Source organism: Trichosurus vulpecula, chromosome 3 (assembly GCF_011100635.1).
Source record: "Trichosurus vulpecula isolate mTriVul1 chromosome 3, mTriVul1.pri, whole genome shotgun sequence".
In the NCBI taxonomy this organism is placed as follows: Eukaryota; Metazoa; Chordata; class Mammalia; order Diprotodontia; family Phalangeridae; genus Trichosurus; species Trichosurus vulpecula.
In genome coordinates this window covers 167,971,106-167,984,508 of record NC_050575.1, presented here as the reverse complement: position 1 = coordinate 167,984,508, position 13,403 = coordinate 167,971,106, and the positions used below count along the sequence as shown (strand labels likewise).

The window sequence follows — 13,403 nt, the reverse complement described above, 5'->3', positions numbered from 1 at the left end:
GAAAGAAAGAAAGAAAGAAAGACAGACAGAAAGAAAGAAAGAAAGAAAGGAAGGAAGGAAGGAAGGAAGGAAGGAAGGAAGGAAGGAAGGAAGAAAGAGAAGGAAAGAAAGAAAAGATAGAAAAAGAAGGAAGGAAGAGAGCAGGGAGGGGGGAGGGAAGAGAGAGAAGGAAGGAAGGAAGAGAGAGAGAGAGAGAGAGAGAGAGAGAGAGAGAGAGAGAGAGGAAATAAAGAGCTTATTCAGACATAGCCTGTGCTTGATGATATCATACTTGTCCTTTAAAATAATTTCTTCCTTTTCTAAACATGTCAGGTGCCTGGCATAGGGACACAATGGTAAAGTACTTGGCTACATATTTGAGTGGGGAGGAGAGGCAAGCTTAATTTTTAACCATTTCTCTCTACATTCCTGCTGTATGACATTGGTGGAATTACTTTCCTCTGGCACTCAATTTCCCCATATACAGAATGGGAGGATTGATTATACTGGCCATGCTTTCCACGATACCGTGATCTGGAATCTCAAAATTGGACGGGACTTTAGAAGACATATGGTCTAGCCCCTATTTGAAGCAGAAATATCCCTTTACAGACTCACTGACATTTGCTTGAACAAGTCCAGCGACTGCATAGGCCCTCCCTATCCAGGCAACACGATCCTATTGCTAGGACGTCTAATTGCTAGGAAGTTTTTCGCTATAGGGAGCCAAAATCTGCTTCCCTGAAACTTCAAACCCATGTTCTTAGTTATGTCCTCTGAACTCTCACAGAAAAAGCTTACTATTTCTTCCACACGACAACCCCGATTCTCCTCTGGGCTGGAAATCTCCAGTGCTACGATTCCTCGGTTGCAAAGCAACATGAGGGGCCAGTGCTCTAGAACAGTGAGTGCTTAGAGAATTAGCACTTGGAGGAAAGAGACCAAGACTCTGTCCAGCCGCCACCACCTCCTAGTCTTCAGAGCTGACGCAGGGTTAGTCGCAGGGCTCTAATGGGTTATGTGGGCTTGGGGGAGGGAGCGCTGCGGAGCAGATGGCAACCTGGGCCTGGGGAACGGAGCAATGTAGCCAGAAGCTTCATGGACAGAGCCTGGAGCCCTTATAAAGTGGCTCCACAACCACACACAGGAAGATCTGTACATGTAGAGGCAGCAGGGCAAAGCTCAAGGGACCTTCTGGGCTCATCTGCCCGGCAGGTGTATTAAGCCGAGGTGGCCTTCACCCCAGCCCCTTTCCCACATCCTTCAGCCCAGGTTCTTTGCAAGCCAACACCTGCGGCGCAAAAAGCCTCTGCGTACAGAGCAACTTCCCCAGGCGGCGGATTGTTCCCTAGGGAGCGCGCCCAGGTCCCGAGCATACGCGCGCGCCTCTCTTCCCCCTCTGCCCCCCTTCTCCTAGCACTGGGCACGCGCCCCTCCCCACAAACTCTCAGGCTGGAGCAGACGGCAGCGGCTGCTGCGCGCGCTCCTCGCCCGGGACTGGGACTGGGCTCGCGCCGCGCGCGTGCCGCTCGTTAGCTCGCCTGGAGCCCGGGCAAGCCTCGGAAAGAGCAGAAGCAGCAGCCGCTGCAGGGACCTGCAAAGGGGGAGGGGGGGGCAGGAGGCGGGAGAGAATCCGGGAAGCAGTGCCTGCAACGGCTTGTGGGTCCCTGGGGCGGCGGGACGTGGGACGTGGGACTAGGGGTTAACTGTCTTTGGAGGCAGCCCGCTTTCTTGGAGTAGGCGCCCCAACTAACCCTGCGTGTTCCCGCAATGCCCCTTAGCTGCAACCAGACTGGTCTTGGCGGGAGCGGCAGCTCCTAGCGACCGGCGGGACGGCGCGAAGCGGCCCCAGGCCAGCCGGGCCCATCACGTGCAGCCGCCTCGGACGCGCCGAGGCTCTGCTAGTAGGGGACGTGGAGAGCCCGGGTCCTCCCCTGAGGGCAGTGGCCGTTCCCATGGTGAAAGGTAGGCGCTTCGGGCGCTTGGGCTGGGGATGTGAGGGGCCCGTGCAGCGGACTTGGAGCTGGCAAGAGTGCATGCACTGGGGAAGGAGGCGATGGGGCTGGCGAACTGGGAGGTCAGAACGCCCTAGGAGCTCCTTTGAGCCTGGGCCCCCCGCTCCACGCTCGGCGTGTCCCGCACTCTCCCTTTGCTGGCCAGTCTGCTGCAGAGTCCGGCCCGGCTGCGCCCGCTCCCCGGCCCACCTGGGCCTGAGGCCGAGGTGGCCGCCAGTCCGGGGTGACCTCGGAGCCCCGGCCGGCGCGCGCTCGGGGATCTAGAGCAGATGCTGCAGAGGCTGGCAGCCCCAGGGAGGGGAGGAGAGGGGAGGAGGCACAGGAGGGTGAAAGGTTTGCATGCGGGCCACGCCGCCTCCTACGCCACATTCCCCCCGAACAACAGACTGATGGGAAGGCAGGAAAAGTTTCCCAAGGTGGTGACAGTGGAAGGCTGCTCCTTGTCTAGAGCCAGGAGCTTTTCCTGATGCCTCCGTTCTGTGATGCCCCCCGTACGACCACCCTGAGAAGCATCAGGGCCATGAAAAAGCATTTCGCTTTTTTCCGAGCTGTGAAGAGCAAACCCTCAGACTACCAGAAGCCAGAAGAGAGTTTATAGGTCTTGATTATCCCCTACCATCCCCAAGATTCCCCCTCCTTTCCCTTACAGAGAAAAGCCATCCCTCAAAGGTGATCTTTGTGTACTTCCACAAACAGGATCAGATCGCTATACGCTGCTGACATAGGACAAAATATTTAAGTATGCAAGGTCAGATCCAGTTTCAAGGAGAGGTGGAGGCATTTCCAAAGGTCTTGGCACTATTTTACCGGCAACCTCACTGGAAATGGCTTCCTCCTCCTCCCTTCCCAAAGGAAAGTGGAACCAATAAAATCAGATCTCCATTGGGCATCCTTCTCCATGGGAGACCTGTCCCAATCACACTGCCCCAATCCCCAGCACCCTTTGGGCTAACATTGCCAGACCAGGAAGCTCCCAGGCAGTGGGAGGGATTCAAGCTGGAGAAAAGTTTTGGCTGCCTGGAAAGGAGTTGACTTTGAGTCTTTTCCACCTTCTTGTTTTTTATAATTAAAGATAAGCTCCTTAAAGCATCTGAGATTGAATGCATGAAAAGTGCAGAGCAGGAGGTGGAGGGTAGACCTTCAGGCCTTGGGCAAAGAGTCCTCCCTTAAGACTAGAGTGATGGTGATTTTAACCCTTTTATAACTGGGCCCAAACATATTGAAGAAACTGGTCTCACCTAGCCGATTGAATTGTGATTGGGGCTGCAGGTACAGTTTGCTTCCTAAAGCTTGTCTACTGACCAAGCAGATTCAATGGCAGAAAAATTAATTAGCTGACAGGAAAATGCCTCTAAAGATAGATCCAAGTGCTTTCCGACCTGAACTGAGAATGAGACTAGAAAACCAGCATATGAAAACAGGCTATTTTCTTGGGTCTCTCGAGTGCTGTGTTCCTATAGAGCTGGGAGGTGGGAGACTTTTAGGATGAGCCCTTCCCTATTAGCCAAATCCAAGAGAACTCAGCCTCTAAGTAGGGGATTATTAATCTGGGGTCCACGGATAGATTTCTTGGGAATGGGTGTGAATTTGAATTTTTAACATTTTAATAATTATTCCAATATACTGGCTCTCTTTGTAATTCTTAGGTTTAATTTTATGCATTTAAAACCATTATTCTAAAAAGGAGTCCATAGGCTTCACCAGATTGCCAGAGGAGCCCAGGACACAAAAAAAGGTGAAGAACCCCTCCCGGAACTGGGTGTTTGATGGTCTGTTGGCAATGGTAGTTTCTTTAGTTCAAATCAAAAAGGGTTTATTCTGTGCCTTCTGCAGGGAAGACACTGTGCTGGGCCCAGGGGCTTTTTCTCAAGAGCCAAGAAGAACAAATGACACTTGGAGGGATGGGAGGATCAACTACAGTCTTCCAGCAGGAAGTTTCCTAAGGGATGCCCCTCCACTACAACGCATATACCACAACTGTTAAGTGCAGCTTTTAAGGATATATGGAATCAAAGAATTAGGAGGAGAGGGTAGTCCTACTTCTTTGTTTTAGGGAACAGTTAGGGAGTGAATTAGAGCTTGGTGGTAGGATCTATGAGCCTCAGGGCTCTATTCGTACCAGTTGGCAAACTACTTCCTCCCTCCACTTTTCAGCCTCCTTGAGCCTTGGTCTTTGGGCCTCTTTCACGTATCCTAGAACCATAGGGCTAAGGCAACTAGCCTCAGACAGCTCAGCCTCAGGCCCCCCAGAGGGGCCTTCAGAGCCCTTAGAGAAGTGCCACCAGCTTGTTTTCTGGTGCTACTGATTGTGAAAGGCATTGGGATCAGCTCCTATAATTAGAGCTCTGAGCTCAGGCATGCTGGGCTTCAGCACTAGAACAATGGCATTGGAGAGCCTAGTGAGCAGTAATTACTGTGCTCAGGAGGGTAAAAGGGGGGCGCAGAATTACTAAGAGTGATTTATTACATCTCAGTAAATTACATCTGACTTTAAAACTCTAGGGGCAGGAGGGAAATGGGAAAAACAACTGTGCCCTCATCTCCTGTTATTTCCCTGTCTGGGAATGCAGCTTACTGATTTGCCTGTTTCCAAAATATCTGTCCCTTGTTCCTGCAAGGGAAGGGGAGATTTGAGGCAGAGTAATTGAAATAGGAGGGGAGGAGGAATTGGTTAATGCAAGGAAGAAAACAACAGCCTGAAAACATGAAACACCAATACGGGCATTTGGCTTACTGCATTGTGTTGGGCATGTTGGTATTAAAACTGTCATTGTCTGGTCTAGGAGACCTATCTCCCATGTGGTTGGGGAGACTGGTTTGAATACCAGGCAGTCCCCAAGTCCCATAGCCTCACATCCTGTATTTTATTGCCAAAAACAGAGCAGAGAGAAGAGGTCATAGAACTCATGAGGGCTAGAAGGGACCAGTGACCTAACATAGAGTGCCAGATCTCCAAGGAGCTTTAGAACATAGAATGTTAAAACTGGAAGACCCTAAAGATCGTCTAGTCCATCCCTTTCATTTTATAGATGAGAAAAGTGATCCCAAAAAACAAGAGATATTTTGAAAATAGAAATAGGAACCAGACCTGTGATTTCTTTGATATAGGGAGCCTTCCTGGTTTAGGAAACCCGCTGTACCCGTATAGATTGGCACCTTCTTTTCAATTGAATGTCTTAGACAACATTAATTGACTTACTTAAGGATCACACAGCCAGATGAATCAGATGCAGGACTCCAACCCAGGTCTTCCTGATTTTGAGGCCTGCTCTTTATCCATACATTGCCTCTCACTACAAATATAAATTTGTTCAGTCACATACTTGGTGGCTGAACCCAGACCACAAACAGGTCTCCTGACTGGCCCAAGACCAGGGTGTTCCCCACATTCAAAGGAGAAGATAACCTTTGCCACAAAACTTTATACTGAACTCTTCTTGGATGCCAGTTGGGGAAGGTGAGATGGATATGAGGTTGATGTGTCTTTAGTCAGTTTGGTTTAGTCTGGGAGGAGATTTGCAGCTAGTTTCAAGCATTCCTAATCCCTCGATACTTGGGTACTTTCCCCAGTGCTCACGCAAAAGCAGGCAAAGTGTGGAAGATATCACACAGCATACACTCCAGGTGAATATGGCAGGAATCATGTGGGAGGGGGGTACCTGGCAGAGAGTTGAAGCCAAGCCACATTTAAGCTGTCCTCGGAATGTTACAAGACAGGTACCTTGAGGGCTCCAAATTTTTTCAGGCACTTTGTTAGAATTTCTTATTGACCACATGCTGCCTTGGATCATACTTACTTGCAACATATTGTCTCTCCTATTAGACTTTAAGCTCCTTGGAGTAGGGATTCTTCTGCTTTTCATCTCTGCATTTCAACCGGGCACAGTGCCATGTACATAGTAGGCATTCCATGCCTGCTTATTGCATTCAATTGAACCAAGGATTCTGAATGTGCTAGGTATGTGAAACAAGATCTTGTTGGGGAGAACCAGAAGACAGATATCATATGACATTTGTTTACTGTTAGAACTAATTTGTCTCCCTTTCTTCTGTTTTTCCTCAAAGCAAATGATTCAATAGAGTTGGCTGTAGTAGAACTTCGGACAAATCTTGTGGGCTCAATGCATGTGACATTTCTCTTTTGAAGTTAAGGCATTTAATTGATTGATGGAAAAATTCCTGAATGTCTCCATATGGCTATCTCAGTTTGCAAACTTCCTTAAGGTTTAAGCATTATTGAAAATTTTAGGAGTAATTGAAAGGGTATGGAATTCCTGGTAAGGCAGTTCTACCTTGAATCTGCTCAAAGGCCCTTAATTTACCATGTTCACTACAAAAACAAAACATAAAACAACAACCTTTTATAACAGTTTTCCCAATAAGATGGTTTCATGACATGTATTCTAGGATAGCTTATAGAGATTCCACAATGTAATTGCTAGAAAGATAAAAAGTATAAACTCTTTCACAAAAGAACTTTTTAAACCATAAAAGCATCAACCAAGTTTAAGGAGCTGGCATCATTATTTTTTTAATCCCTTACCATTTTCCTCTTCTCATTCTTTCTGTTTTTCCTATTTGCTTCACAAGGATGACCCAGGAGTCTTGGAATAGGCTATAGAATAGGGCTTACTCACATGACCTTCCCTGATCTTTTGGCATTAATCTGCCATCAGGAATACTCAATAAAGCAGAAGAATTTATGAAGAAGCATCATGAGGTTTCAAAGAAAGAGCACACTGAACTTTCAGCCAGTTTAAATCCCAGGTCTGACACTCACCACCTAACACTTCCTCTTGCTGGGTCTCAGTTTATGCAGCCAAAAAATAGGACGGAACTGGACTAGACCAGGGGTTCTTCACCTTTTTTGTGTCATGGACCCCTCTGGCTCGCTGGTGACATTCATAGTCCCTAGGCTTAGATGACTCAGAGGAAAGAGTGAGGCTGATGGCTTTGTGCTGCTCTGCCTCACTTAAATCCAGTCCACTAGCAAGTCAAGATATCATGATAGCATTGGTCATCTTCAAGAACAAAGGATGAACAACAAACAATGGACCCCTCAGAATAATGTTTTTAAATGCACAAAACAAAACACACAGGATTACAAAGGAAACCAATGACATTGGTTTTCTTTATAAAAACAAGTTCTCAGACATCAGGTTAAGAAGAAGCTCTAGATTTTATGATCTCTAGGATCCTGTCCAGGTCTAACAGTTGATCAGCCTGAGGTTGACCATCATCCACAATCAACATTTCTGCCCCAATCTCCAACTATTCCTTTATAATAAACTCTTTTTCTCTGGCCACAATGGACTATTCTCCCTCCCTCAGACATACTCAGTAATTTCCTCCCTCTACATCTTTGCTCATGGTTTCCTTCCACCTGGGATGCCTTACTTCCTATTTCCCATTATTGAAATACTACACATCTTTCAAGGCCTGGGTCAAGTTTCCGCTCCTCTACGAGGGCATACTTGATAATCAAAGTGCTCTCCCCCTGCTCTGGCTGAGGGTGGTACCCATAGTCCCACAACAGAACAAATCTCAGTGGAGACTGAGCTCACAGGACTCGTTGGTAGGCACACTCTGACCAGCTGGGCATACCTGCCTCTCAGACTGCCCTGAAGGAGTGTTTTTGTTTTCTTTATCTCCCCTGTGAGGTCCACACCAGGTTTAACCATTCAGTGCCCTCTCCTGATGTAGAAGTAGTAAGGCCCATGAGAGAATTAGTATCCTGGCACACCCCCCAGAAAAGGGCCTCCATTTCCTAATTCAACATAAATCCACTGGCACATGAGGAATTGACTTGTCCCTTGCTCCAGGGCTGTTATCAAAGAGACTGAATCTTGTTACATTTTCACTGTGACAATATTGGATCACTGGCCAATTAATTTGTCCTTGGTGTGTTCCTCAAAACCAGCAGTACTGCTTACAAGTGTCTGGTTTTGTCATTGTTAGAGTCAGGAATGCTCCGTAAACAGGGAGTCCTAAACCACTGCAGCTAGGGGGCCCCTAGGTGGCAGCCAGGTGGCACAGTGGATAGAGTACCATCATGGAGTCAAGAAGACTCATCTTCCTGAGTTCCAATCTGGCCTTAGACCTTTACTAGCTGTGTGACCCTGGGCAAGTCACTTAACCCTGTTTGCCTCAGTTTCCTCATCTGTAAAATGAGCTGGAGAAGAAAATGGCAAATCATTCCAGCACCTCTGCCAAGAAAAACCCAAAAGGGGTAATGAAAAGTTGGGCATGACTGAAATAAGGAACTATAACAATAACCACTGCAGGTATCTAGTAAGGGATGGTTAAAGCTGCTTTGCTTCACCAGCTGAATAGGAAATAACAATCCTGAAGACAAGTGTTATCTCTGTATTCTACTGGTTAGAAGGATTCAATTCAATAAACATGTATTAAGTTCTACTATGTGCCAGGCTCTGTGCTAAGCACCGAAGATACAAAAAGAGACAAAGACAGCCCCTGCCCTCAAGGAGCTTATGATCTAGTGGGGGCAACAACATGCAAACCTGTGTGTGTGTGTGTGTGTGTGTGTGTGTGTGTGTGTGTGTGTAAAGCTATGTCCAAGTTAAATAGAAAATAATTAGAAAAGGGAAAGCATTGGAATTAAGAGAGTTAGAGAAGGCTCGGACTTAAAGGGAGTCAGGGAGGTCAGTAGTTGGAGGGGAAGAGAGAAAGCGTTCAAGAGAGATGGTCTCAAAATCAGGAAGACTTGGGTTGGAATCCTGCCTCTGACGCATGGGAGACAGCCAGAGAAAATACCCAGAGCTGAGAGATGGAGATTTTGTTCATGGAATAGCCAGGAGGCCAGTGTCATTAGATTGAAGAGTACATGTTGGGGAGTAAGGTGGAAGATGACTGGAAAGATTGGAGGGGGACAAAGACAGGGGAAATGGAAGGACATTACCAAGGGCAGCTTGGTCAAGGTCAGGGTCTTAGATGTCACTTTATAGGTTGGGAACTTCCCCAGACAACTTAAACCTGTCCTTTTTGACCCCTTATAGACATATTCTCTCTGAATTTATCTAACACTTTCTTGGACCAACTTAAAAACAATGGACACCTGTTATTAGTTAACTAACAGACCAACTAGAATACTTTTCCCCCTAATTGTTCTGCATAACTTTATTAAGAGTATCTGCATACTACTTTATTCACCTTTTAGTGGGTATACAGCTTGTCTTCCTAACTAGACTATTAGCAGGCACTATGCATTCCCTTCTGATTATCAATTCCATAGCACTTAGCATAAGCCTGAAACATGGAACTTTCCTAGTAAAGACTTGGAAAGTCAAAGCTGGAAGGATCATCAGAGGTTGTAATTCCCCAACAACTGGTCATCCAGCCTCAGGGGACCTCCACTGATGGGGGACTCACTACCTGTCAATGGTAACCCATTCCACTTTTGGACAGTTCTAACTTTTGGTGGTACTTTGGTAGGATGGTATTATAATGACGGTAGTGGTCCTTCAAGAGAGGCAATATGGCCAAGTGGAGAGAGAGCCTGCCTCAAAATTAGGGAGACTTAGATGTTAATCCTGCCTCTGGCACATACCGGCTACGTGATCCTGGACAAATCCCTTTAGAAATGCTTCTCAGTCAGTTGACTGACTGACAGTCTCTCAATACCCCAAATAAATCTCTTAGACTTTATAGCACAGCAGCTGATCTGCATTGGTAGGAGGAGTATTCCCACTGGGAGTTCTCTTCTCCCATGAAATTACAGATCTGGACCCCTCTCCCAAAAAAATACTGCTAAGGGCTTGTGATCTCTCATCACCGTACTTATTCCCTGCAGTGGTGCAGTTTGTAGCTACATCCTTTGTGACTCTTGCCCACGTCTTCTCATAAGGAGCCCTGCAAAAGGGCATCCTTTACATCTCAACTTCTGGGAACTAACTCATCATCTATGCTGTCTACCTCACCTCTTGTTTTTGCCATATGACTGACTTATCTACTTTATAATAACTTACATCTATGTAGCACTTGAAGTTTTACAAGGAACTTTCCTGGACCAAGCAACCAAGTGAGGTAAATAGTATGAGGATTATTATCTCTATTTTATGTAAAGAAACTGAGATTCTGGGAAGTTTTAAATTATCTGCCCCTGGTCAGATAACTTAGTAATATCTGAGTCAGGATTTAAACCCAGGTCTCCTAAATCCAAGTTCAACCCTCTCTCTAAGTTGCTCATTCAAATCTGCCTCTCTGCAACTTCCACATTTCCCCTAATTCTACCCTTTAGAGTCAAGAATAACCCTAATCCTTCTTTCTCATAACAGTCCTTTAAATATTTGAAGATGGTGATCAAATCCCCATTCCTCTCCCCAGTTCTTCTCTTTTCTGAGCATGGTACCCTCAATGCCTTCAGTTGATCCTCATACAGCATGGTCTTTAGTTTCTTCACCATCATGACCACCCTCCTTTGAACATGCTTCAATATCGAGCTTTCTTACAAGGCTGTATTAGCTTATAAAGGCTCTGTTTACATAGCATCAAAACAGTTAGATGCTTCATTTGGGTGCTGAATTAAGGAAGTTAAAAAAAAAACAGTCAAGCTATCTGCTGGGTGTCTCATAGACAAAACAAAAAGGCGTTGATAGATAAAATTTGTCACTGTATCACTGTCTGCTTTAGTATCCCACAAAGCCAAGATCTTCTCTTACGTTGAGAGAATGATATAGCATTTTTCCCTGTAGGAAAGATCCGGAGAGAGCCATTTGTTAGCCCCTGCAGTTCAGCCAGAGGAGCAGTACAAAGGCCGTGACAATAACGGGTTCACTCTTGCCTGGACTGAGGAGGGAGTAGGCAAGGGAGAAGAGGTAGTGTTCCACTCAGAAGAAAAACATCTCTTCATCTCTAGTTTATAGATATAATTTTCAGAGCTCAGAATACCCTCTGCCACCTTCTCTACTTATGCAAATCCTATTCACCCTTCAAGGATGAATGAATAAATGAATGAATGAATGAAACCCAGCCTTTCCTGTGAAGTTTTCCCTGACCTCTCTGGTGTACAGATAGAAAGAAGGAAACAAGCATTTATCAGGAGCCTACTAAATGCCAGTCACTGTGCTAAGTGTTTTTTTTACAAATACTATCTCATTTGATCCTCCTGACGACCCTGGGAGTTAGGGTATTATCATCCCTATTATACAACTAAGGAAACTGAGGCAGAGATTAGATTTGACTTACCCAGAGTCACTCAGCCAGTAAGTATCTGAGGTTTGAGTTTGAACTCAGGTCTTCCTGACTTAGAAAGTCCAACCCTTCTATTCAATCCTGCTACCGGCTGTCTCGAGATCTTTCACCCTCTCATAGCACTTAATAACTGGGCCTTTCATAGAATTGCAGAATGTCAGAGTTGGTATGGACTTTAAAGGATCTTCTCCTCATTGTACAGATGGGGGAACTGAGGCCCAGAGGAGGGAAATGACTTGTTGCAGGTCACACAGCCAGCTAGTAACAAAACCAGGACTCAGACCCAGGGCTCATAACTCTTAGTCCAGTGTTCTTTCTCCAGTGCTGCGTTGAGCTCTAATTCATCCCAAACATTTCTTTAGCATTGTTGAATCAAACAGTCTTTGCCCTGTATTTTTATTGAACTTTTCACAGTTAGATTGGCTCTTTGTGGTGAGACTAGGGCAGCACATAGTAGGTGCTTAATACATGTCGGTTGGTTATTGCTGGTGCTAGGAATAAGGGATGTGTAAATCGTTGCTTTCCAGAGAGCTAAAGGCATTCAAGAAGAGTAACTCTAATAATAAGGGCATAACACCTACTGTGTGCAGGCACTATGCCAAGTGCGTTACAAATATTATCTCATTTGATCCTCACAATAACCCTGGGAGAGAGGTGCTGTTTGTTGTTGTTCAGTTGTTTCACTTGTGTCAGACTCTTCGTGACCCCACTTGGGGTTTTCTAGACAAAGATATTGGAGTGGTTTGCCATTTCCTCCTCCAGATCATTTTACAGAGGAGGAAACTGAGGCAGACTGGGTTAAGTGACTTCCCTGGGGATCACACAGCTAGTAAATGTCTGGGGCTAGATTTGAACTCAGGTCTTTCTGACTCTAGACCCAGCACCCTACAATTCACATTACCTCTGAGGACAGTCGCAATTTTCTCATTAGTAATTCTTTGGCTCAGAACTTGTCTCCCTGACTTTTCTTTCTGTGTTTAAGCTCAGATTCATCTTTCCCTCCAACATACATGTACTTTTGAATAAACCTAAGGTTACCAGAACACTAGAATATTGAAACGGCTATCAAAAATAGAAAAGAAAGCCTTAAGAGAACACATACAATCCACGCCCCCCAGTTAATCTCTGAAAAAAGCTGACAATGATAAAAAGATAATTCCTCCTGGAAGCAAATTTTTTTCTGTGAAAATGAATACTATGGAATTCAACATGATTTAATACGTTTTTTAAAATCTCCAAGTTTAAAAAGATTGCATCAGGTATATTTCAAATACTAACCACATGATATGATAAGGAAAGGGGGAACTACATCTCTGAGTGAAGCCTCCTTGTCCTAAAACCTTGTAGGACAAATGCATTCATTTGTTTGACAGGCATTTACTAGACACTTGTCATGGTCTCAGCAAGTATAGTAGACACAGGAAGGATATAAAGAAACATAGGACATGGCCCCTGCCCTTGAAAAGCTTCTAATTTACTTGGGGAGAGAAAACTCACATGAACAATCAAATGGAACCACAAGGGACATCACAGAATGTAGTCATAGAAACAGTGTTACAAGAGAGGAGAAGACCTATGCCCTGCGGTGGTCAGGAGAGTCTTTGTGGAAGGCTTGGAACAAGCGCTGGACTTTGGAGGACTGTAGGCTTGGGCTTTTAGTAGGGGAATGGAGAGGGCACACCAGACTGAGAAAGAGACATGACCGGAAGCATGAGCAAAGGCAAAGATGTGAAAGCAGCAGTGTCAATGATGTGTTAGTCGATGGTCAGTAGCTATCTGATAACCAGAATGCAACCAAACTTGGCTGAAGTTTGCCCCCAACACCTCATCTACAATGTTACATAACGAGAATTTAGATAGTGGATTCTTTCATCTGTTTGAATCTTAGGAGTGAGAAGACAGACCCAAATTTAGAGATGGGTTGATTCGTTTTTCAGTCGTGACTCCATTTGGTTTTTTGTTTTGGGGTTTTGGGCTTTTTATTTTTTTTTTTTTGCAAAGATACTGCAGCAGTTTGCCATTTCCTTCTCCGGTTCATTTTACAGATGAGGAAACTGAAGTAAACAGGGTTAAGTGAAATGCCCAGGGTCATACAACTAGCATGTGTCTAAGGCTGGATTTGAACTCAGGAAGATGAGTATTCCTGATGCCAGGCACTTGATCCACTGTGCCACCTAGCTGCCCTTGGGACATGGGAGA

The 13,403-nt window shown here is 45.5% G+C and overlaps 1 protein-coding gene across 1 annotated transcript in view; it reads left to right on the top strand.

The window, feature by feature from the left end:
- Positions 1-1,418: 1,418 nt before the first annotated feature.
- The window catches only part of FAM163B (family with sequence similarity 163 member B), a 63,784-nt gene continuing 51,799 nt past the window's right edge, over positions 1,419-13,403 (top strand). The window contains exon 1 of the mRNA XM_036748098.1: positions 1,419-1,944. The gene's annotated coding sequence lies outside the window, so the exon portion shown is untranslated. The remainder of the gene's footprint in view (positions 1,945-13,403) is intronic.